The following is a 25,406-nucleotide window of genomic DNA, read 5'->3' on the forward strand; positions in this document are numbered from 1 at the left end:
CTTTACGTTGCACCGACACATATAGGTCTTATGGCGACGATGGGATATGAAAGGGCTGGGAGTGGGGAAGAAGTGGAAGTGTCTTCAAAATTAAGGTGTTGCTCCAGGATTTGCCTGGTATGAAAAAGGAGAAACCATGGAAAAACTTTTTCAGGGCAGCCGGCACTGGGTTTCGAACACACTATCTCCCGAATACTGGATACTGGCCGCACATAAGCGACTACAGCTATCGACCTCCGTAATTGAACCTATCAAGGATTAGTTAACGTAATCCGGTCGAAATTGGGTTCAAATATTACAAAAAGGTTGAATTCAAAATTTTGATATTGTTCTGTAAGTGACATGTTCGAAAGATCAAAAATGAATCTCAGTGCGTATTATATCCATCACGAATATAAATACGTACAGATACATCTACTGTTATGCCTTTCACCATTCAGTCTGCAAGCCCCATTGGATGAACTAACTGCCTCAACAATCCTCTATTTTCAAATAGCTCTGTGGTTTCATACTCTTTCTGATCCACACTGTTATCTTCAAATAATTAAAAACTGAGTCTAAGCATCGTCGCCTCGATCTCAGTCTGCTTATCTTATCCTCCATGGCCTAGTCCATTACTCTCTAAGATAATCTATCCTCCTCCATTGCCTCAGATGAAGTTAAGTGGAACGTATTTGGACGTTTTTATGGAAGAGATTAACATTTCTAACACACACAACTATGAATCCTCCGTATTAAGATCCTTGAAGTGGTCATTATCACCATTACATATCAAGTGACAACCATTCTTTAGGTTAATATCATTGATATCTCAAAAACAATGTATACTGACCGGGAGTAATTTCAAGCGTAGAAAGATGGCCAAGAGTATGAGATATGAAGACCTACAACCGGTTTTCCAGTCAGTGACCAGGTCAGGGATGGAATGAAGCCCCCTTCGTTCAGCGAGGATAGGAACTGTGCCGGCTGCCGAGGCCTGCCGCACTCCTCTGGGACAATGATTAATGACTGACAGATTAAATGAAATTATACTGCGGAATGTTTCTGGAATGAAAGATGACAGGGAAAACCGGAGTACCCGGAGAAAAACCTGTTCTGCCTCCGCTTTGTCCAGCACAAATCTCACATGGAGTGACCGGGATTTGAACCTCCGGTATCCAGCGGTGAGAGGACGGCGCGCTGCTGCCTGAACCATGGAGGCCACCAGTATGAAATACTCAGGTGAAAAAATAAATAAAATGGAGATGGTAATATTGGGATAGGATTATAAGCTACTAAAATCAAATGCACGTTACATGTGATTTGTGCATGGTTCCATGATACCTGGTCTTTGAGGTCTAGCTGTTGTCGTTGTAACTCTCCGGGCTCAGTTTCTGAGATGAGTCTCTGTAGAGTTGGCAGCGTCTACGGGGACATTCTCGAGCAGACATGGCAGTATATTGACATGTATATTAAATTGTATATAGCGAAGGTAACTCCGTAAACTGGATGAATTTGCTGCGCGCTTCAGGCTGTGTGGCTCCAAGCTCGGATTCGGAACCCCACTGTTGGCTACATTGAAGATGGTTTTCCATGGTTTTCCATTTTCACGGCAGGTAAATACTGAGGCACGACCACAATTCAACCACGAAATCATCATTTACCAAATTCATGAAGTCGTTCACTCATTCACATCAGTCAAAAGGTACGTTGTAATGGTAGGATAACTCCATAAGACTAGTGACATAAAGGTAAGCACTACATAAGCTAAGGAAGTGGAAGATACATGTTGTCCTAGACTATATATCAATGCTCCTAGACTATATATCAATGCTAATGTCTAGGACTTCGTAAATTATATTTAGTGCAGTAATATTCAAATAGTCCGCCTCTGTGGTGTAGTGGTTAGTGTGATTAGCTGCCACCCCCGGAGGCCCGGGTTCGATTCCCGGCTCTGCCACGAAATTTTAAAAGTGTACGAGGGCTGAACGAGGTCCACTCAGCCTTGGAAGGTCAAATCAGTAGAGGTGGGTTTGATTCCCATCTCAGCCATCCTGCCAACGGCCGTAGCTGTGTTGAAACACCGGATCCCGTGAGATCTCCGAAGTTAAGCAACATTGGGCGTGGTCAGGAGCTGGATGGGTTGCCACGCGCTGTTGGTGGGGGGTAAGGGAATGGAGGAACGGAAAGGAACTGGCCACCCTACCGCACGTAAACTCCGGCTCAGGAACACCTCTGCGGAGGTTCAGACCTGCCTTCGGGCAGTATAACCCTTACCTCAGCCATCCTGGAAGTGGTTTTCCGTGGTTTCCCACTTCTCTTACAGGCAAATGCCGGGATGGTACCTAACTTAAGGCCACGGCCGCTTACTCCCCTGTTCCTTGTCTATCCGTTCCAATCTTTCCATCCCCCTGTTCAGCATAGCAGATGAGGCCGCCTGGGCGATCTACTGGTCATTCTCCCCAGTTGCTTCCCTCGACCCAATGTCTCACGTTCCAGGACACTGCCCTTGAGGCGGTAGAGATGAGATCCCTCGCTGAGTCCGAGGGAAAAACCAACTTCGGAGGGTAAACAGATTAATAATAATAATAATAATAATAATAATAATAATAATAATAATAATAATAATAATAATAATAATATTCAAACCATGGTAAGAGGATAATATAATGCATGTATCGAATTTCATGAATTGCAATAAACGAATGCTCTCTCCCCAGTTTCTGGCGATCCGGTACTAGGCGATGGGAGTGTTCTATTCTACTGAGACTGCAGTTTAATTAAGACCACTGCCACTTCCCTCCCAGTCCTTGCCTTGTCCTATCCCATCGTCGCCATAAGACCTATCTGAGTCGGTGCGACGTAAAACCAACACCGGTAGCAAAAATGGCTAACTCCATAAGTTCATAACAACAAAGCTTCAAGCTACAGTTCGTAGTAACTTCACACTACCGTTTTAACAATACAATACCTCGCTACTGTCTGAAACCAGTGATTCTCACGCTATAGCGATGATACTAGCTGCTACACAGTACTAAACCGGATTACACACGGCACAAAGCCGCGCCACGGTACCTAGTGGAAGACTTTGGAAGTACTTGAAGATAATGAGTGGTTTTTTTTTTTTTTTTTTTTTTTTTTACAATTTCCTTTACGTCACACTGACACAGATTGGTATTTTTTTGCAAGTTGCTTTACGTCGCACCGACACAGATAGATCTCATGACGACGATGGACAGGAAGGTGCTAGGAGTAGGAAGGAAGCGGCCGAAGCCTTAATTAAGGTACAGCCCCAGCATTTGCCTGGTGTGAAAATGGGAAACCACGGAAAACCATCTTCAGGGCTGCCGACGGTGGTCTTCGAACCCACTATCTCCCGAATACTGGACACTGGTCGCACTTAAGCGACTGCAGCTATCGAGCTCGGTACAGATAGGTCTGATGGCGACTATGGGATAAGAAAGGCCTAGGATTGGGAAGGAAGCGGACGTGGCCTTAATTAAGGTATAGCCCCAATATTTGCCGGGTGTGAAAATGGGAAACCACGGAAAACCAATTTCAGGGCTGCCGACAGTGCGGTTTGAACCCAAAATCTCCCGGATGCAAGTTCACAGCTGCGCGCCCCTGACCGCACGGCCAACTTGCCCGGTGAGGAAAATAAGAAAATTATGTAGGAAAATAGAAAGTCCTATAAAAACTACCATTTTTCGAAGGTCTTAAGATTATACACTTCAAAATGAGGAGTCTCTCACCGAAATCTGTTCTGTTGCGTTCTCGCATTTTCTGTGATCGGAAAGTCGTATGAAATTGTATTTATAGATAGGCCACTACCTGGAACAAGAAATAACTTATGAAAATCAAGCCCATAGTAGTTAGTAAACAGTTGGCCTGAGAAGACCCCGGTTGGAACACCTCGTCTGGTCTGAATCAGGACGCTATTAAAGGAATGCCAGTTTTTCTGCAACAAACATTAAGTACATGATTTGGAAATGAGTGCACACTACTTGTGAAAAAACATGTCTTTCAAATGACCATCATTCACTTCCTCACAAAGATGGGCACTTTACAGAGCACTTTTCGTAAATAACTTATGTTAAGAGTTTCTGGCTAGAATGCATCAGTTTCTCCTCGAGTATTGTTCTTGACTCCTCCGTGGTTACCGGCTAGTTCATTTAGACGTGTTATTTGAGATATACCCAAAGAAAATAACATGCGGCCGTCAAATTTAGGCATAAGACAGAATATGGACTGCAAATTTTTGAAAGTTCAATAGTTTTCGTCCCTGCTATTCAATGCACAACTTTTCAAAGGTTACGTTCACGAAAAGGACAGCAAAAAGAACAGAAAGCGACGCTGTAAAGGTAGAAGGTATGAGATTTCTTTGCCACTGTGTACATAAAGTTGATGGCAACAATATCACTAAACGATACGTATCACAACTGACTCAGTTCATTGAGTGTCCTATTTATCTTATGTAAGAGGGTTACGCCATGCTCTATGACAAGTCTAGGAAGATTCACTATAGATAAATAATGGCTAGGATTCCAGTGCTATCAATAACAGTCTTGAGGTGTGGTTTTTCAGTGATATATTCCACTACAAGTGCGTACTGTGATAGTAACTGTCCTAGACGGCCTGTCTCAGACTGAGACCCTATTAGTTACTGCTGCACACAGTATCGCAGGCTGTGTGCTAAGACAAGATGTCAGGCGGTTCTTATACACCACTGGTCACCAGGGCTGCGCAAGTCAATCACATGAATCAACAATACATGAGTTTGTCTACAGTACAGTCTTTAAAGAAGAGCAAATGCCATTGGCGATTTACGTGGTTATTCATTTCACATCATAAGCTGCGGAACCTGCAGTTTATGTAGGCCTACTTCTAGCTCCAAAAACTTACTTGCATTAACCGGGACTCCAAACACTGTTAGAAGCTAGAAAGGAAACCTTTAGGTATCGGACAATTTCCAGGAAGTATTTTATAAGGATATTGAATAATAATAGTAATGATCATCGTCATCGCCGGGCTGAGTGGCTCGGGCAGTTGAGGCGCTGGCCTTCTGACCCCAGCTTGGCATTTTCGATCCTGGCTCAGTCGTATGGTATTTGAAGGTACTCAAATACGTTAGCCTCGCGTTGGTAGATTTACTGGCACATAAAATAACTCTTGTGGGACTAACTTCCTGCACTTCGGCGTCTCCGAAAACCATCAAAGTAGTTAGTGGGACGTAACATGCAATAACATTATTAATTATCATCATCATCATCCTCTGGATTTTTGCCAGCGAATTGGCCTTCGGTTCAGAAGGCCCCAGGTTCAGTTCCTGGTCGGATCGGGATTTTAACCACGTCTGGTTAATTAGTCTAGTTCGGGCACTGGATGTTTGTGTTCATCATAATACACACCTTCATTTCCATGCAACTCATCATACTACCAACCACCATAGAAATAGACAATATTGAAAATAACCCTCCACAAGGGTTGGCAACGAGAAGGGCATCCAGCTGTAAAACTACGCTAACCCATATAAAGAGCCAACCTTAGGTAATTTTGAAAAGGAAAGGAATAAGGAGGAGAAGAAGAAGAAGAACCGAATGATTCGGTCTAAGGTGCAGATTGTGTAGCTATAAACTTACATTCAGGAAATGTTAACTTCAAAGCCTACCATCGGTAGACCTGAAGGAGGTTTCTCCGTGCTTTAACATTTTCTCACCAGACAATGCCAATGCTGTACCTTAGTAATAGTTACCTTCCCAGTCGTAGCTGTTCCTTATTCCAGTATCACTGAAAACTTACCTGAGTTGGTAAGATAGTAAAGAGTTAATAATTATTTTATTAACTTTATTCCGCTTTCCTCATGGTTAAAGGTTGTTTAGATTGATAACATTAAGGTATTAAATGATACTTGAAAAGCACAAAAATCAATAGAGCATTTGCAACTTACAAAAATATCAATAATCTAGATTGGTTTAGACGTAAAGGAAATTATACTGAAACTAATGCACATTATTTTAAATTTCGTTTGTATACTATAACACTCTTAAATTTTAAATTAGATCGCTAACTGGTTCCTCAGGATACTTATGGAACCTTTCGGGCTGTATAGATATATTTCACTAATTAAAGTGTGTCTCAAGGTCCGCCTCTGTGGTGTAGTGGTTAGCGTTATTAGCTGCCACCCCAAGAGGTCCGGGTTCGATTCCCGGCTCTGCCACGAAATTTGAAAAGTGGTACGAGGGCTGGAACGGGGTCCACTCAGCCTCGGGAGGTCAACTGAGTAGAGGTGGGTTCGATTCCCACCTCAGCCATCCTGGAAGTGGTTTTCCGTGGTTTCCCACTTCTCCTCCAGGCAAATGCCGGGATGGTACCTCACTTAAGGCCACGGCCGCTTCCTTCCCTCTTCCTTGCCTGTCCCATCCAATCTTCCTATCCCTCCACAAGGCCCCTGCTCAGCATAGCAGGTGAGTCCGCCTGGGCGAGGTACTAGTCATTCTCCCCAGTTGTATCCCCCGACCCAAAGTCTGAAGCTCCAGGACACTGCCCTTGAGGCGGTAGAGGTGGGATCCCTCGCTGAGTCCGAGGGAAAAACTAACCCTGGAGGGTAAACAGATTAAGATAGATAGAAAGTGTGTCTCAGGCTGAACTCTTCACAGAAATGGATAAATCTCATGGGTATAGTCCCTCTAAGCATCAATCATTATGCCTGTGATTTCACAAGATGTTCATTATATTTTTCTCGATAGTGTGGGACGGTGGAGTTGTAGATTTCGCATTTATCTTCATGTAGTTCTATTTCTCTGGGCTGGTGTTCACTTGTTCCCATTCTGATGATGTGGTCAGTAGTGAAAACACAGGTTGTACCCTCTAGGATAGCGATTATGTCAATATGTCTAGAAGAGACATTCTCGGTAAGCTGTGAGTGTTCTCTTCTTGAAAGTTGCGATCACGCAGGGATAATGATGATGATGATAATAATAATAGTAGTAAACTCGTGTCATTCCGACTTGGTGTAGCTCTTTTCAGGCAGACCGCTATACCAGCCCTCCTGCCATTCTTACTTTTCTGGCAGTACCGGGAATCGAACCCGGGCCCCCGAGGACGGCAGATAATAACACTAACCGTTACGTTGCTGAGGTGGAAATAATAATAATAATAATAATAATAATAATAATAATAATAATAATAATAATAAAAATATGCCAACGGCCGTAGCTGTGTTGAAACACCGGATCCCGTGAGATCTCCTAAGTTAAGCAACATTGGGCGTGGTCAGGAGTTGGATGGGTTGCCACGCGCTGTTGGTGGGGGGTAAGGGAATGGAGGAGCGGAAAGGAACTGGCCACCCTACCGCCCGTAAACTCCGGCTCAGGAACACCTCTGCGGAGGTTCGGACCTGCCTTCGGGCAGAATAACCCTTACCTTAATAATAATAATAATAATAATAATAATAATAATAATAATCCCACGCATTAAACGTCTCTTTAAGAGCTGGTGGTTTCTAAGACAACTCAAGGTCCCATGAATAACTGCCGACAAGAGGGGTCACGGTGATCCCGCAATCTTGGATCGAGGACGCGAGGGGCAACTAGCTAAATTACACAGCCGGCGAAGCATTACCAAGTGGAAGGGAATAGGATATCACTCCATAAATAAATGATTCTTCAAAACTGATAATGAGATGGAATGTTCATTGAATACAGATGACCTTCCAGCCTTTGACCGAGTATATGTGCATCTGTTAACCATGAAGTAGCCAGAGCAACTTCCCCTTGAGAACGCCAATTAATCGCTGCAGTAATTTCATGGCTTTTTATAACCATCAAATTGCCAATTAACAGAAAGCAGAGATATCATCTTGACTTATATAGTGTCTGGGATATATTATGAAACACTAGAACATGCGATCACCAGTTCTAAGTGATGATGAAATTTGTTACGAAAATGCATTTCTCAGCTTATCTAATCTCCTGAGGAGGAGGTATTAAGAAACATAATGCTGTTTATGACTAATGAATAGTAAATTAAATTATCAATGTCTCGTCCTTCAGACAATTTTACGATCTCCCATACCTTCTGCCAATCTCAGTGGCACAGTCGATAAACTGTTGTCCTTCTGTTCGCAGCACGGCGGGTTCGATCCCGACTGAGGGTGGCTGAATTTGATTGGGTTTAAATACAACAATTCCATACAGTTGGGTCTCATCCACGTCAACCATCGAATGTTAGATATGATCGTAACTACCTCACTCCTCATTTCCCTAGTATCCCTCTTCAGTGACGCCTAGGCTGTCTGTGATAGCCATTGGTGGAACTGTGGAGGATCAGACCAGCCTTCGGGCTGAATACCCAACATACAACAACAACAACATATACTCTCTAGTGAGTGGATGTTGTCGTAGAAGTCTGGGATATATAGTTCAAGTTCGACGGCAAGACCAGCCGCCGCTGACGATACCCGGGTAGGGTACCCCCAGACCCCCCAAGTACCCTCAGATACACCTTTCCCGCTATCATGGGAGGGGTAGTCATGGTGATGGTCGCCGCAAACCAGATGTAGATGTACCCTCTCTTAGCCGTATGGGTTGTTTGGTAGACTATGGAATATAAATAAATATTTTCTGAAGCGCTTTCTTATGATGTGTGTAAACAATAGTTCATTAACGTTATTGGCTTTACGTCCCACTAACTACGTTCACTGTTTTAGGAGACTCCGAGGTGCCGAAATTTTTATCCTGCAGGAACACTCTCGCGTGTCAGTAGATATACCGACACAAGGATGACGTATTTGAACACCTTGAAGTACCACCAACCTGAGACGGGATGCAAACCGCCATCTTGGTCTCCGAAGGCCAGCACTCTACCATCTGAGCCACTCAGTCCGGCTCGAATTTAAACAAGCAATGATAAGTAACATGATGAGGACGTTGAAAATACACACAATGCTTACTTGTTGGGCAGAAAAGATATGAAACCTAAGAACGCAACTAATATTTTTTGAAAACGTGCATTTTTTAAAATGACTTCCTACTTTTAAATATATAAAAGCGTTCATTTGTTTGTAAAATAAACGTTCAGCTTCAAGATAGAAAATAACAGGAAGATACATCAGATATTTCTAAAGAAAATAGAAATAAAGAAGGTGAAATGTGTACATTTACAGATAAAATTGATAACTTGTGTACAGATAGGATGTTGTTTATGTCGTCAGTCCATTGACTGGTTTGATACAGCCCTCCTTGCCACCCTATCCTGTGCTAACCTTTTTATTTCTACGTAACTGCTGCATCCTACATCTGTTCTAATCTGCTTGTCATTTTCATACTTTGGCCTACCCCTATCGTTCTTACCGCCTACACTTCCCTCTAACTGAACAAGCCCTGGGCCTCGAGAGATGTGTCCCATCATTCTATCCCCTCTTCTGGTCAAATCTAGCCAATTTTCTCTCACCAATTCGATTCAGCGTTTCTTTATTCGTGATTCGATCTGTCCTTCTTACCTTCAGCATTATTCTGTAACACCACATTTCAAAAGCATCTATTTTCTTTCTTTCTGAGTTAGTTATCGTCTATGTTTCACTTCCATACAATGCCACACTTTAGACGAAATTCTCCAAAAACATCTTTCTAATTCTTACATCAAAGTTCGAAGTGAGTAAACTTTTTTTCTTAAGAAAGGTCCTCCTTGCTTGTGCTAGTCTGTATTTTATGTCCTCCTTACTTCTGCCATCGTTAGTTATTTACTACCCAAGTAACAATATTAATCCACTTCCTTTAAGTCTTCAATTCCTAATCTAATATGTGCTGCATCACCTGAATTTGTTCGACTGCAATCCATTACTTTTGTTTTGCACTTATTTATTTTCATCCTGCACTCCTTACTTAAGACTCCGTCCATACCATTCAGCAATTTATACAGATCTTCCGCAGTCTCAGATAAAATAACAATATCATCAGCAAATCTCAGGGTTTTGATTTCCTCTCTTTGGATTGTGATTCTCTTCCCAAATGTCTTCTTGATTTCCTTTACTGATTGTTCTATATAAACACTGAAAAGGAAGGGTGAGAAATTGTAACCTTGCCTCACTCCTTTCTGGATTGCTGCTATTTTACAGTCCTCGGTTCCTATCATTGCAGACTGATTTTTATACAGATTGTAGATAATTCTTCATTCTCTGTATCTGAACCCGATCACCTTCAGAATCAACAGATAGGATAATCTACAAGATCGGCTGGAACTCAAAGGGTTAAAGATCTTTTATGGGACGAAAGCTTCCGACGCCGTCTATGACAGCTGAAGGGATTATTATTATTATTATTATTATTATTATTATTATTATTATTATTATTATTATTATTATTATTATTATTATTATTATTATTATTATTATTATTATTATTATTATTATTATTATTGTACCGGGAGTCACACAAGTTCACCCCTCCCTCCTTCATGTTAAAATTTATTCCCAATACGCCGCTGTCTAATCTATGATCACTTAATGACATATTGCCAGTGACAATAGATCCCGATAATATTAGAGATCTATGGAAGAAGGCTAAGAGTAACCTTAAAGCTTCTCATGAAAAGGTTAGAGAAAGATATGATCGTGGACGGAGGCCCACCAATTTAAAAGACGGAGATCAGGTTATGGTCAAAAATTTTGTACCTGCGGGCAAGCTTGCCCCAGATTTCATGGTCCATGTATTATTTTGGATTTCTTAACCCCTGTCACTTTATTGGTCAGCAACCCAGCCACTGAGAGGATATTTAGGGTTCACCAAACCAGTATAAATTCATAGTTTCAGTACATAGGCCACTAAATCTTGGCAGTAAGAGGTTATTTTTCTTTTAGTAACTGTTTGCAGTCTTAAAGTTTATTAAGTAATTTGTAACATGGAGGCCTTCTGCCCCGACCATAATGGAATTATCTTGTACAATCTTCCCCTCTATTAAAATTTACCTGTTGTCCATGGCCTGGTGGCCATTACCTACCCCCCCCCCCCATCTCCAAATCCCGGCCAAACAGGCACACACTAATCCTCTAAGCCGCCCGCCTCATCACAACCTGCAAAAATAGTACTCTCAATCTCCATCAAACAATCTCTGGCGCCGAGTAAATTACTGTTTCAGTGACCCCTCAGCCATCGGCAGCCGTGTCTCAACATCGGGCGAGCGACGCCAGCGTAGGGTAAGGGCCCACTCCACTCTGGTCCAGTCTCCTTCTGAACGGCGCGCCTGAGGTCCATCTTTCCTGGCAAAGGCTGAGTTGCGGTAACTCACTCGCCAACCCGTCTTTGAACAGTACATCTACATCTGGTTTACGGCGACCATCACCATGACTACCCCTCCCATGATAGCGGGAGAGGTGTATCTGAGGGTACTTGGGGGGTCTGGGTTACCCTACCCAGGTATCGGCAGCGGCGGCTGGTCTTGCCGTCGAACTTGAACTATATATCCCAGACTTCTACGACTACAAGAAGACTTCAAGACTTGTTTTCAACGTAATTTCTTAATAATGAACCTTTTCAAGAAAATGTCCGTCACAACTTAGTTTTTTCTAACAAGTACATTTCAAATTTAACTGTGGGGAGAGACGTTTTTGGGTGGGGGTGGGGGGAGTTTTTTATCAGGAGGGACACTTCAACCCCGTGCATTTAAATGAAGCGCCTTCAAGAACGCTATCTAGCACATAAAAATTGAGACTGAACTGACTGGATATCCTTTGTTTTTTGGAGTGTATCACAGTTTGCAACAACTATTTCAAGAAGTTTGGACTTTCCTCCATAGATGTCTCTATTTAAGAACTGATGGCATGCACTCTGGTGCAAAGTGGAATAACTAGAAATTTAAATAAATTTTGTGTTCATAGGTTTTCTGAACTGAATTGACCTTCCATGTTTTTGATACTTCAAGGTTTGCAACACTTCTTATTTATCCCGCCAACTTGGGATCTCAATCAATAGAAAAAATTGTGTATTTATTTTTCTGCCAATCAAAGGCTTCTTGTAACTTTTCGACTGTCCACTAAAAATGAGGGGGTGTGCCTGGTTTTAGTCCAGAGCCTTCTCGAAACTTCCTCTCGGGTATAAAAGCTGACACATTTCGAGCTAACTTGTCTTATTGATCGTCGTGCTATTGTGTGTGTGTGTGTGTGTGTGTGTGTGTGTGCGCGCGTGTGTTAAGAGAGGAGGCGGGGCCCTTATTCTTCGGCAGGCAGAACTTCAGATAAGGTAATGGCCACCAGTTTCTAACTCAGTAGTTATTTCCGCAAGCCGACTCGAGGGGAGGGTTCCTATATTTAACTATGTAACAGTCAATTTCGTAACATGTAAACTTCTCTTTCTTCTCATGTAAAAGTTCAAGTGAGTCATAAGTGCTTAAACTGAAAACCGGGGATAGATAGTGCGTTACCCTCCCGAGTTCCCATTCAATTAATCTTGAAGTGGCTATGATTTTGCAACCGTTTTGCTGGTAAATTGTAACGTAATTTGTCCCTCTAGTCACCTCAGTAGTGTGGAATTAGCCTCTGCATCGTCGGCCCACAAGCCCAAGTAGTGTTTTAATCTTTGATTTCAAGGAGCGCAAGTTTCAGCCTCCATACATTTTGATATTCGGGCCAGTGGCTTTAATCTGTATTTTTCCACACAGGTCCGGTAGAATGGATACTCAATACCCCTGTAATATTTCTTTCGTGCAAACTGAAAAGAATGCTAATATGGTTTTATAAATTGTAGATTTACCTAGAGAGGCCTGAAAGTGTAATTTTATTGAGCAAATACGCTCTAATCTCTAGTGTAAAAGGTAAGAGTTGCCTTGAGTAGACGGTTAGGGTTTGGGAGTGCAGTCTCCTTGGTTGAATTATAGAGCATGGAGGCTCTTTTGTAATGTAATAGATATTTGTGTGACATTGAAGGGTGCTTTTGGAAGGCCATATCTTGTAATCTTTGGAGCAAAGTGCTCTTCAAAATTGTGATTTTGAATTTCCTTCGAAACTGATTGGGAGATTCGTCTCCTTGCCTATCTAACTAAACGCAGAATTAGCGATGTTGGGACCTTTGTAAATTATGAGCTTGAAGCTCAAATCATAACTTACCTATTGTTGGATTTTCTGCTTTTCCATTTTGTACAAAACCACCTCTGTACCTGAAATCTTGTTGGTTGTTAAAATTTAATATCTGAAAAGAAATATAACCTTTATTTTAAAGTTTCAAATTAATCTTGGACTATCCTAGATAGACCCATTCCCACCAGCACCTTCTTTCACCTCTGCGTTCCACAGAATACCCCGGAACAATAATAATAATAATAATAATAATAATAATAATAATAATAATAATAATAATAATAATAATAATAATAATAATAATAATAATAATATTAGCCGTTCCTCAATTGCCTGAAATCTGCATTTTGTATGTATGTATGAATGAATGAATGAGTGAATGAATGAATGAATTAATTAATTAATTAAGCCCACTTTTACGGCTGGATGCCTTTCCTGACTCCACCCTGTTGTGGAGAGATACATTTTCTATTGCATGTTTCTTTGGTGTATTTTATTTCCCGAGCGAGTTGACCATGCGGTTAAGGGCACGCAGGTGTGAGCCTGTATTCGGGAGATAGTGGGTTCGAACCTCCACTGTCGGTAGCCATGAAGATGGTTTTCCGTGGTTTCCCATTTTCACACCAAACAAATGCTGGGGCTCTGCCTTAATTAAGATCACGGCCGCCTCCTTGCCACTCCTATCCCTTTACTATCTCATCGTCGCTATAAGACCTATTTGTGTCGGTGCGACGTAAAGCAACTTGGAAAAAGAAATGCTGGAAGATCTATCTTGAATTATGTTGGAATTATGAACTAGAAGTTGTCGGTACTGAATACGAAAGGGAGCGGAAACATTTCAACAAGGCCATGGAGCTGTTAATCATTGGAGGTGATGATGATAGTGATTCTACATACATTCAGGAAAAATGTTCGGTAGGTACATAAATTTTAAGACCACAGGATACGAATTTATTGAAATGATGTACGTTTGACTTGTGACATCTGAAGTAGATTTTGCTGAAAATACTTAGTGGTAACGGCAGAAGTAAACATAGGTTTTCTAAAGGCATTCGTAAATGAACAGTGACATCATAAAATTACGTTGTTTATAGCGTTATCCTCTAACAGGAAGAGCAAGTAGACTCAAGCGACGCTTTATCGACAAGAACGACCATGGGTGTCCGTAATCAGGTATTCGGCCAATGAGATGTCTTTTGCATGCACAGCGGATGTCATGTTTCTCCGTGCCGCACGTCTTCAGCACGTTCCTACAGTCAAAGGCGCTACTGTGACATTTAATAATAGAGTTTTTCCTTTCCTTCTACGTGTGTATTAGTGAACTAAAATGTGAAGGAACCTGCTACAAGTGAAGTGCAGAACGTCGTCCTGGAAGACAACACTAGCTGTAGACGTATTCAGCAGAAATATTTCATAGGACAAACAATATACTGGTCCCCTAAATTAGCAGTCACGTCGCTGCTGGTGTGGATCAACAGCTTGGTGCGAACAGGCTCTTTGCGTGTCACTCATACGTAATACTAAGCGAGCCGATTGTTAATACTACAAACGTGGAGTCACGACGTACCTTCCAGAGATAAATTAATCGTTTCTAAATAATGAGAACTGGAGCTGTAGAGATGCTGATGCGACTTGTTTTATTTGCTGGGGAAACCATCAGAAAGGTATGCACGCTGTACGTTCTGATACTGTGCGTTAAAATCTGTTACCGTGATATACAGGGTTATTCACCTAACATGTTACACGGAAATACCTTCTAAACCATTAAAGATATCGGCATTCTGTTTTCATATTCAAAGGTGGTACCCAGGGACTTGTAAAATAACGTGATACTTAGTCTCATGGGGTGATTAATAACCGAGATATTTATACTAACTCCATATTTTTAAATGGAACGGCACAAATTCATACAGCTGATTTAAAAGTTCATCTGCGTACAAGTTCAAATATGTAAGTATTTTCAAAATCGGACAATTACTTTTTGAGATATAAGTAAGAACAGCATGTGTTGTTTTGCATGCCGCATCAGACGGCGTGAAGTCGGGCAAGGATATATTGTGGCGCAAGCAGTTTCCTGGGAGTGAGTTCAGTCACAGAATGGATACCAGGCATGTACGCACCTCGTACACATATGATGGGTTTGCAAAGTGTGCATGACAGACGAACACATGACAGGACAGGAAGGGTTGATGTGGTTAAAAGGAATAGAATAAGTACTTCGCCTTGAAAGGAACATAACAAAAGCTATAATTGTCACTGGTTTTAGTGTACAGTTCATTCTACTCTATGAGTTGAGAAATAAATATAACACAAAACACCGGAAGACCACCTTCTAGAAAACCAAATGGTCAGAGCTGATCGTGGTGAGATGGCATTAACACTATTATTTATGTTTTATTTTACACGCATTAATCTCTGCAGAGCTCCAGCGCGACTGTAGTAGCGTGCATTCGGGAGAGTGTAGGTTCGAGTCCTGCCTCGCCCACCCTGAAAGTGAATTTCATGGTGTCCCATGTTCAACACCAGGCAAATACCGGATAAGTACCTTTGTGATAGGCCACGGCCGACTTTCTTTCCAAATCCTTCCCATTCCCATCCGTGAGAAAAAACGCTAAACTGAGCGCAACCTATTACAAGTCAAAACAAAACAATACAACTTTAATCTCCCTTCCCCGTTGTGTGTTCGCCAGTCATAAAATAACGTTGCACACCCAGGGTATGTTACGGTACATCACATAATGTTTACAGTACATGCCTGGTATCCGTTCTGTGGCTGGAATCAACGCCAGTAAGCAGCTTGCGCCTCAATATGTCCTTGCCCGACTCACGCCGTCTAATGCGGCAGCAAACCGCGCATGCTGTTCTTATTTATATCTCAAAAAGCAATTGTCCGATTTTGAAAATACTTACATATTTGAACTTGTACGCAGTTGATATTTTAGGCCAGCTGTATGAATTTGTGCCGTTCTATTTAAAAATATGGAGTTAGTATCAATATCTCGGTTATTAATCACCCCATGAGAGTAAGTAGTACGTTATTTTACAAGGGCCTGGGTATCATTTACGAATAAGAAAACAGAATGCAGATATCTTTAATGGTTTAGAAGTTATTTCTGTGTAACATGTTAGGTGAATAATCCTGTATACAAGAGAACTGGAAATGTGATTCCTTTATTTTCAAAGTTTGAGAAGAACAACACATTGTATTAGGAATATTTGCCCAATGAAACAAATACTACGAGGGTAACTCAGAAAATTGAGGTTCCCTGTTTTATTGATCAGAAAGGAACATAAATAATAATAATAATAATAATAATAATAATAATAATAATAATAATAATAATAATAATAATAATAATAATAATAATAATAATAATAATAATAATATTGTTTAATCTACGTCCCACTAACTACTTTTACTGTTTTCGGAAATGCCGATATGCCGGAATTTAGTCCCGCAGGTGCCAGTAACTCTACCGACACGAGGAGGAACATATTTGAGCACTATCAAATACCAACGGACTGAGCCAGGATCGAACCCGCCAAGCTGGGGTCCGAAGGCCAGCGCCTCAGAACCAAACGAACGTAATTCACTTCTGCTTACGTATACAATAGTTTGTAGTCACACCAATAGATTGCGTACATATGCAAAAGTCAGTAACCTCGAACCTTGCTACAGCGACATTTGAAATTGGCGAAGTTACTAAATGAGTGGCCGCGAGAGGAGGTCCGTGTAGTGATTCGTATTCTGTGCGGAAAATACACGTCCCTTTCAGCATTCACAGGAGGAAGATGTCTGTATGCTGAGAGAAAATAATGTCTGTTCATCCATTGTAAAATAGTGCCATGCATGTGCAGAGGGTCGAATGACTGAAAGACGAAGAATAGTGTGGCCGTCGATCATCAACAGGTGTTTTCATTAATATCATTGATGAAATGGTATGGGAGAACAGACATGTTATGCTGACTCAGAGGTGTGCAATGAACGGGACCCACCTTCCTATCGCCAGGAAAAGGCGTTATAGCAATATTACTTGTGCCATAAAACACTTTTTGAATATCCCTTATAATTCTTGTCGCTGTTACAGCAAACCGCCCCAATCTTAACGGAGACAACACAACTTCGAAGTCAAGAACAAGCTTTACGATACGGCTGGGATTTCAAATTAGAATGAGAATAAAAGCGGAAGAGAGGCACGGTAGCTGAATAACAGTCACTCGCTTCTCACCAAGGCGTCCAGGATTCAAATTCCGTCCAATACATGTGGAATTCATTTCTGAAATGGAAATTCACACCTCGGTGGTTGGGATTCTACCTAGATTGGAGGTCTCATGGGTACGTCACATTGTCAAAAGTAACGACAAACTTGTGCTTTCTATGAGAAGTAATATGAGTTCGGAGCCCATTCTCACTCAACATTAGAGTGGTTTTCTGCATCATCTTGCGGGGAATGTAGGAATAGTACAGAAAAACGACCGCTTCCTTTGTATTCTAAGGGCAAGTATATTGGTAAGTTAATAACATACACGCAAACCGCTAAACACATCGCAGTCACATAGATATAAGAGAGCGGACTACGAGATTTCTGTCTCCAAGAACGAACCAACAACAACAAAATACTAGTAGTTCAATTTTGACAACTTAAGAGGGAGTACACCTTCCAAACCAAAGAAACCCCTGGTGTTACAGCCCTGATGGGCCTTGGTCTATCAAGTGACTGCAGCTCAGCCAGAAATCTACAGATTACGAGGTGCTGCGTGGTCGCCGTGATGAATCATCTCGGACGTTACGTTTGGTTTTCTACACCGGGGCCGTCGTCTCACCGCTAGATGGTTCCTCAGTTATAATCACGTAGGCTGAGTAGATCTCTAACCAGCCCTTACATACAGATAATATCCCTATCCTGGCCGGGAGAAGAACCCGGAGCCTCTTGGTTGGCTTTACGCCGCAACGACGCAGATAGGTCCTATGGTGACGATGGGATAGGAATGGCCTAGGAGTGGGAAGGAAGCGGCTGAGGCCTTGATTTTATTAAGGTACCGCGGAAAACCATCTTCAGGGCTGCCGACAGTGGGATTCGAACCCATTATCTCCCGGATGTAAGCTCACAGCTGCGCACCCCTAACCGCACGGCCAACTCGCCCAGTACGCTACCCCTAGACCGGTGCATATCTATATATATAAAATAAGAGTTTTGTCTGTACATTGCTCAAAATTTGTAAATAATGGTATTTATGTATCGGTCATGTCCACAGTAACAAGGAAATGCACTTTTTACTTTTCCGTAATTTCTGTTTGTCTGTCTGTCTGTCTGTCTGTCTGTCTGTCTGTCTGTCTGTCTGTCTGTCTGTCTGTCTGTCTGTCTGTCTGTCTGTATGTATGTATGTATGTACACGCATCACTAGAAAACGGCTAAAGAGAACTTAATGAAAATCGGTATGTAAAGTCGGGGAATATGTCGCTACAATCTAGGCCATAAATACTTTTATTCACGCTGATTGAAATGGTAGTTTACGGGAAGGCCCAACATTTAATTTTCAATGTTATTAGTGGTCCTATCTTAATAGAAATTTGTATAAAAAGTAGGGAAATAAGTCGCTACAATCTAGGATATAAATCATTTTATTCACGCTGAGTGATATGGTAATTTAGGGGAAGGCCCAAAACTTAATTCTTAAATATTTACATTATTAGAGGTCCTATCCCATTGAAAATTGGTAAGCAAAGTCGGAGAATGAGCCACTATAATCTAGGCTTTAAATCATTTAATTAGCTCTGAGTGAAATGGTAGTTTAGTAGAAGACCTAAAATTTAATTCTCAAATATTTATATTATTAGTGGTCTTATCGATAAATATTACATTACCAAAGTTATATAGAATTAAATTTCAGGCCATTTATGTCTTATACATTTTTACCGTACCGGCTATGATAACACAGATATTCATGAATTTGTATTTTTGTTGCTAAGTCCATATCAACGCCGAGCCAAGAGAAAATGGGTTAACAGAATTTAATGGAAATCGGTATATAGAGTCGGCGAATAAGAAACTACAGTCTAAGCTATAAACAATTTTATTCACCCTGGATGAAATTGTAGTTTAGGAGAAGGCGCCTAAAATGTAATTTTTAAGTACCTAAATTATTAGTCCTATCGAAAAGTACTACATAATAGAAGTTATAGAGTATACAATTTCAGGTCATTTATGTTTTATTCAGTTTTAACGTACCGACTATGATAAGAGTGGTATTTCGGAGAACATTGATCAACAATAACATTACGTTGACCATTGTTTGTTGTGATGTTCTTTGTCTCTTATGCTGCCTCTCAACTCCGATAGATGAGATTACTGTTGCGTATAATAGCCTGACTGAATATTGCCGGGAAATAGCCGGGGAGTTAGAAAACTTTCTTCTCTAGCATGCCATTCCTCTGATTCATACATTTTCTCATACAGATGGTACGTAACATACTGGTTCATCATAGTATTCCAGCTATTCGATCCCTACTCTAACGCGCTGTTTTGAATGAGCAGTGGGCATACATAAGGCAGAGGCTCACTTAGTAAAGTAGTAATAGTAGTAGTATGGCCTGGTCTAGAATATCAGTTAGGCCTATTCCAAATTATAGCACTACAATTCACTAAAAAATTCAAGCCTGAAAAGATTCGTTTTTTAATAAAAGCTTCTTCCTCTTCATTTTTATTAAATTCTACATTCATTTTATTCCAAATTAGCAGTGAAGAGGGGGTTTCTCCTCTACCTTGGAGGAAAAATTTGCCTCCAAGATAGATTTTTCCGCCGCCAGTATAGTGAACTGATACTTTTAGACTCATCGGGTACTCCTAGGAAACAGAGTAGTAAAAGGGCATAGTTTTTGCCCTGGGAGTCGCCACTATTCGAACCCCTCCCCGCCGAAAAGCGACGAAGAGTATTCACGGCTCACGTCTGTCTGCGGTTTGGTCATTCCAGCTCTGGAAATTTGGACTGTTAGATCGGCAGCTTAGTCATGTTCGTTAAAAGTGAGAAAATGTGTGGTTTTTCATTTGATCGAGTATTTCATATTGCTTTTAATCCCGCCATTCCTACTGACGACATTGTAATGTATGTTCATTTCATTTGGGAAAACCACTAAGACAGTCTTTCTGAGGATGTAAAACGGCAGGTGGAGAGTTAGTGTCTGCCATTATAATGAAAGTTCCCCTACCTGATTGTGAATGATGGTATGCAAACGGGTCTACCATTACAGTGAAAATTCCCTAACTCAATCTTCATATGAGAAAAGATGTCTGGTGACTTCCCCATCGCGTTTCTAGGGTAACGTTAAGAGCTATGCAATTTCATACAATCTTGCTCACAACGTGTACACTACCTAACCTAGAATTCTGTATACAATGTAGAATTCCGTAGCGAAGCCCGGGCACATCAGCTAGTTCCATATAAATTGAATGCTGTGTATTTTTAAGAACATAACGGTGTACCTCCGTAAGTTCTTAGATCATTTACCCACGTAACAAATAATTGTCTTCGCCTTCATTAATTCCAACGTTGTGTCCAAAATAATTTTTTAGTCTCAGGCGAAATTGATGAAAATGATACTGTTTTCGGGACTCAAAGAGAAATCCCCTTCGCTCTGGACCCAGGAATTCGATTCCACTTGGAGGCCGACACACTGGTTAAACACATTTACCTCTGTAAAGTTAAAATATAATGTCTGCTGAGTGATCTGCAGGACAAGCCTTTTAATCTTTTAATTTTAGTTCCAGTCGCCGTCTTGTTTTGCGTTTACAAGAACGCTAAGTGTGATCGTACTATGGTCCCATAAAACAGATCTGCAAGAACATTCCGCTTACTTTCTTAGCATAAAACTGTCGTCTCATCACGCACGGGTCCTCTTCTGACGCTCCTGCAGTAGAAAATTCCGCAGTCTGGCGTGAGATTTTGAAGGTGCGTGCTTTGCCACATGTTGTGTGCACGAACCACTGTAACTGAACGCATATTAAGGAATTAGTCATGCTCACATTCTTCAACTCAAAGAGTTTATGCGTTACAGCACCCCTTATTCGTGTTTCCTGGTAATGATTAGCCGTAGTGGTAACATTTTAAATTACATGATAATAACAATAATGTGCTTCATTTATAGCAAACAGTAATGATGCTATCGGCTTCACGCTTCTTCAATTGATATAGATTTTAGAAGTCAGCAATTTCACCCTGAGGTAGGGCTGAAAATCTATAGCCGTGACTCTCCCACACCAGCAAAATCTGTGGCACATTCAGCCCATTAGGGCTATCAAGACGACCACTGCCCAGCCCGATGGCCTCCGCATACTGGAGTGGTACGTAGCGAGTGTAGCGACATCCTCAGCGAGAGACAATTATGTTGTCTTTTATGCTTACAAGTTGTCAATATTCATAAGCAGGGAGTTAATTTTTATGTAAGTAAATATATGTTAATGTAAATACATCCTCTAAATAAACTGGTATACATACTGAACGCTTTAAGGTAAGGCCATGGGTTCAGTACATAAACTGTGTTTTGTTCTTCATACTCATTTTCAAATACAATTCAAGCAGCAGAAGGGCTGCCGGGTTCCATGGCTAAGTGATTAGCGAGTTGGCCTTTGGTCACCGGGTTCCGGGTATGATTCCCGTCAGGGTCGGGATTTTTAACCATAATTGGTTAATATCGCTGGCACGGGGGTTGGGTGTATGTGTTGTCTTCATAATTATTTCATCCGCATCAAGACGCGCAGGTCACATACGTGCGTCAAATCAAAAGACCTGCATCTGGCGAGCCGAACTTGTCCTCGAATACTCCCGGCTCTAAATGCCATACGCCATTTCATTTCAGTATAAGGGCCTTCTGTAAGATCCCAGAAATGATCCACACAACTTGTGCAGTACATGTTTTACGCAAGTGTAGGTGAGCAGATACGTATCTTATATCCTGAAGTGGAGAAATTAATTTAAAACGGTGAAAAATGTATTCCTGTAAACCCAACAAGAATTGTTGCTCGAAGCCAAAAGTCCGGACAGTGCACATGCATATACCGTAGACCCATAGTTACTCGTTAGGGGTCATGATGAGAAAGAGTAGTGTATTATGCATACGTTTAGAATATTTTATGTCGGTGATAAATGATCTAAAGGTGAATGACGCTTCAGCAATTTAAATTCTCGAGAATTCACTTAAGAACATTTCCCTTTAAAAATTCTTACATATCTGCAAATTTGAGTGCCTTGTGCCACTCTATAGAGAAATTAGAAATATCATCCTACTTGCTGACCGAGATACTGATGTGCACGGAATTGAGATAAAAATGCATTCATTCAAAAGCCCCAAGGCATGAGCTATTAAACAGAAATTAAAAAGTGTACAAGTTTATGGATTTTGTAATAGCCTATGTGTAAAGCTGCCAAAGTTTTGGAAGGGCAAGAAGACATTGGTGAAACTGAGAATGTGTATGTCAGTGACATTGCGTTGATGCAATATGAAAGACTGCCCCAGTATTGCGCGTTATTTCGAGAGAACAGATATCCGTTTGGGATGGATAACTATGAGAAAGTCTACGTTGTTCGTTACGACAATATCCGGCTCCTTGGCTGAATGGTCATCGTAGTCGCCTTTGGTACAGAGGGATCCGAGTCCGATTGCCGGTCGGGTAGGATACATTAACCGTAAATGGTTAGATCCGCTGGCTCGGGGACTGTGATTTTTGTACTGTCCCCAACATTCCTGCAACTCGTAGCACACACAACGCAATCCTCCACTACAATAACACACAGTTTCCCATACACAGAAGATGCCGCCCACCCTCGTCGGAAGGTCTGCCTTGCAAGGCCAGCTTCAGGCTAGCAATAGCCACACGAAATTAATTAACTACAACAGCGAACACTTCTAACCCTCCACTGTATATTCATAATTGGCGAGGATTTTTAAAAATTCATGCTTAATTTTAACTTTTTATTGATCAATTTACCGTCTAGGGTTTGTTTCTTCCCGGCACTCAGCGACGCATCCCACTTGCACCGCCTCAAGGGCAGTGATCTAGAGCGTGAGGCATTTGGTCTGGTATACAACTGGAGAGGAGGACCAGTGTGTATCCTATGTGGCCTCACCTACTATGCTGAACAGGTGTTTTTTGGGGATGAAAAGATTGGACGGGGTAAGCAAGCAAGAAGGAATAAATTGTCCGTGACCTTAAATTAGGTCTGCAGAAAAGTGGGAAACCACTGAAAACCACTTCGAGAATGGCTGAGGTGGGAATCAAACCCCCTCTACTCAGTTGACCTCCTAAGGCTGAGTGGACCCCGTTCCAGTCCTTGTACCACTTTTTAAATTTCGTGGCAGAGCCGGGAATCGAACCTGCGCTCCCTGGGGCGCCAGCTAACCACACTAACCACTACACCACAGAGACGGACAATATCTTTAATCCTGAAATAATCTTTAATAATGTTTATACATATTTATTATTATTTACTACGTAAGAAAGTAAATATAAAGCTTTTAGCACATACAAATCTGTTTCCTACTCATAAGTACAAGTAATTGCCGCTATGGGCAGCTAAGATTAGTACAATAAACGCTGTTTGAAGTCTGAAATGTCTACCATGTTCACTATTATACAAATACATGCAGGCATTTTGTGAACGTTCCTTGGGAGAGACATATGACAAGAAAATTGTCTTATTTTCGCACGTTATGCTATGTACATAATCATTATAAATTTTATAAAGTATCCTTTGAGGTTCGAATTACTTCAACTTTGCTGTAATGATTTCACCCTCAGAATCCAGATTAACTTCAGAAGATACATAAAATAAACTTACTTGATGGTAAGATACAGAACAGGTAATTCGGTCTCACCTGAAACAGAATAAAACGGACAATTATCAGTGTATATATTCCATGACTCTATGAGCCTGACGAGTCGGACACAGTAGCTCAGATGGTAGAACGCTGGCCTTCTGAGCCCAGGTTAGCGGTTCAGTCAAGTGGTATTTGAAAGTATTCATATACGCGAGCCTCACGTCGGTAGTTTTACTGATATATAAAACATCTCCTGTGGGGAAAATATCCGCCACCACGACGCCCCCGAAAAATTTTGAAATAGTTTATTTGACATAAAACCTATACAATTCATGTTAAAGTAGCCGTTGAGGTGTACACTAGTAAGGACTCTTATGAATAATAATAATAATAATAATAATAATAATAATAATAATAATAATAATAATAATAATAATAATAATAATATTGGATTTACGTCCCCATAACTACTGTACTTATATGGTTATCGGAGACGCCAGGGTTCCAGAATCTTGTCCCGAAGGAGTAAATTTACGTCACGGTAAATCTACCGAAACGAGACTGGCGAATTTGAACACCTTAAAATACCATCAGACTGAGCCAGGATCGAACATTCCTACTTGACCAGCGCTCTAACCGTCTGAGCGACTCGGCCGGCTTTAAGGAATAAGAATGGCCTCTCACGTGAATGTGAACTGATACAAAACTGTAGGACCTAACTAGTCTATATTAAAGAAATCAGTGGTTTGGAGAAGGACTCTCACGAAATAAGTACAGCAACACAGAATAGCCTGCGGAAGTAAGTTCATAATTATGGATAACGGAATACATTTAATACAAACTTTCTCAGATAAGATTAAAAATTATCTGGCTTATTTCATGAAGAGAAGAGTTGTTGAATTCCTTTCCTTCCGCTATTAGATGTTCTATTATCCCAACTTACGTTAGTCATGAAATGATCCAATCTAAAATTAGAAGCAACCAGCGGATACCCCCCACAGTTGAGGCACACTTCTGCTCTATCGATCCACCATCGCACACAGCTGTTACTGGTTTATAGAAATACATTCCAGTACATGAATAATGTGGTTCAGTTCGATTCGTGGGTACTAATCCTACGGATATTAGAATTCTATCGGAATTAAAAAATGAATTAATTCTTTATTAGGTGATATCGTCCAGCAATTGATATAACACTAAACTGTGTACAGAGTATGGATGTGGTTACAATTTGGTAGAAATAATGTGTATAATGTGTTAGCTGAGAGACTCAGCAAGGAGGCAGTGGTGGAAATCTCACGTCTCTATGGCTCGCATTCCGTGCCGTGTTTACTATTTGGATGTCAAAAGTCACGCAAAACTCCAAGCTTGCTTGTTTTTCTTAACCTGCCCTTTGTGAGATTTCCAGATATATTGACTTATGTTTAGTACATCATCATTATCTAAAGGCTTTGCCTTGTCGCTGCAACCATTGATCTCTTCTCTCTGCGATCCTTTTCATCTTTCCATAACCTAGGCATCCCATCATCTCAACTACCTCTTTAATGA

This window comes from Anabrus simplex, chromosome 2 (assembly GCF_040414725.1).
Source record: "Anabrus simplex isolate iqAnaSimp1 chromosome 2, ASM4041472v1, whole genome shotgun sequence".
Classification (NCBI taxonomy): domain Eukaryota; kingdom Metazoa; phylum Arthropoda; class Insecta; order Orthoptera; family Tettigoniidae; genus Anabrus; species Anabrus simplex.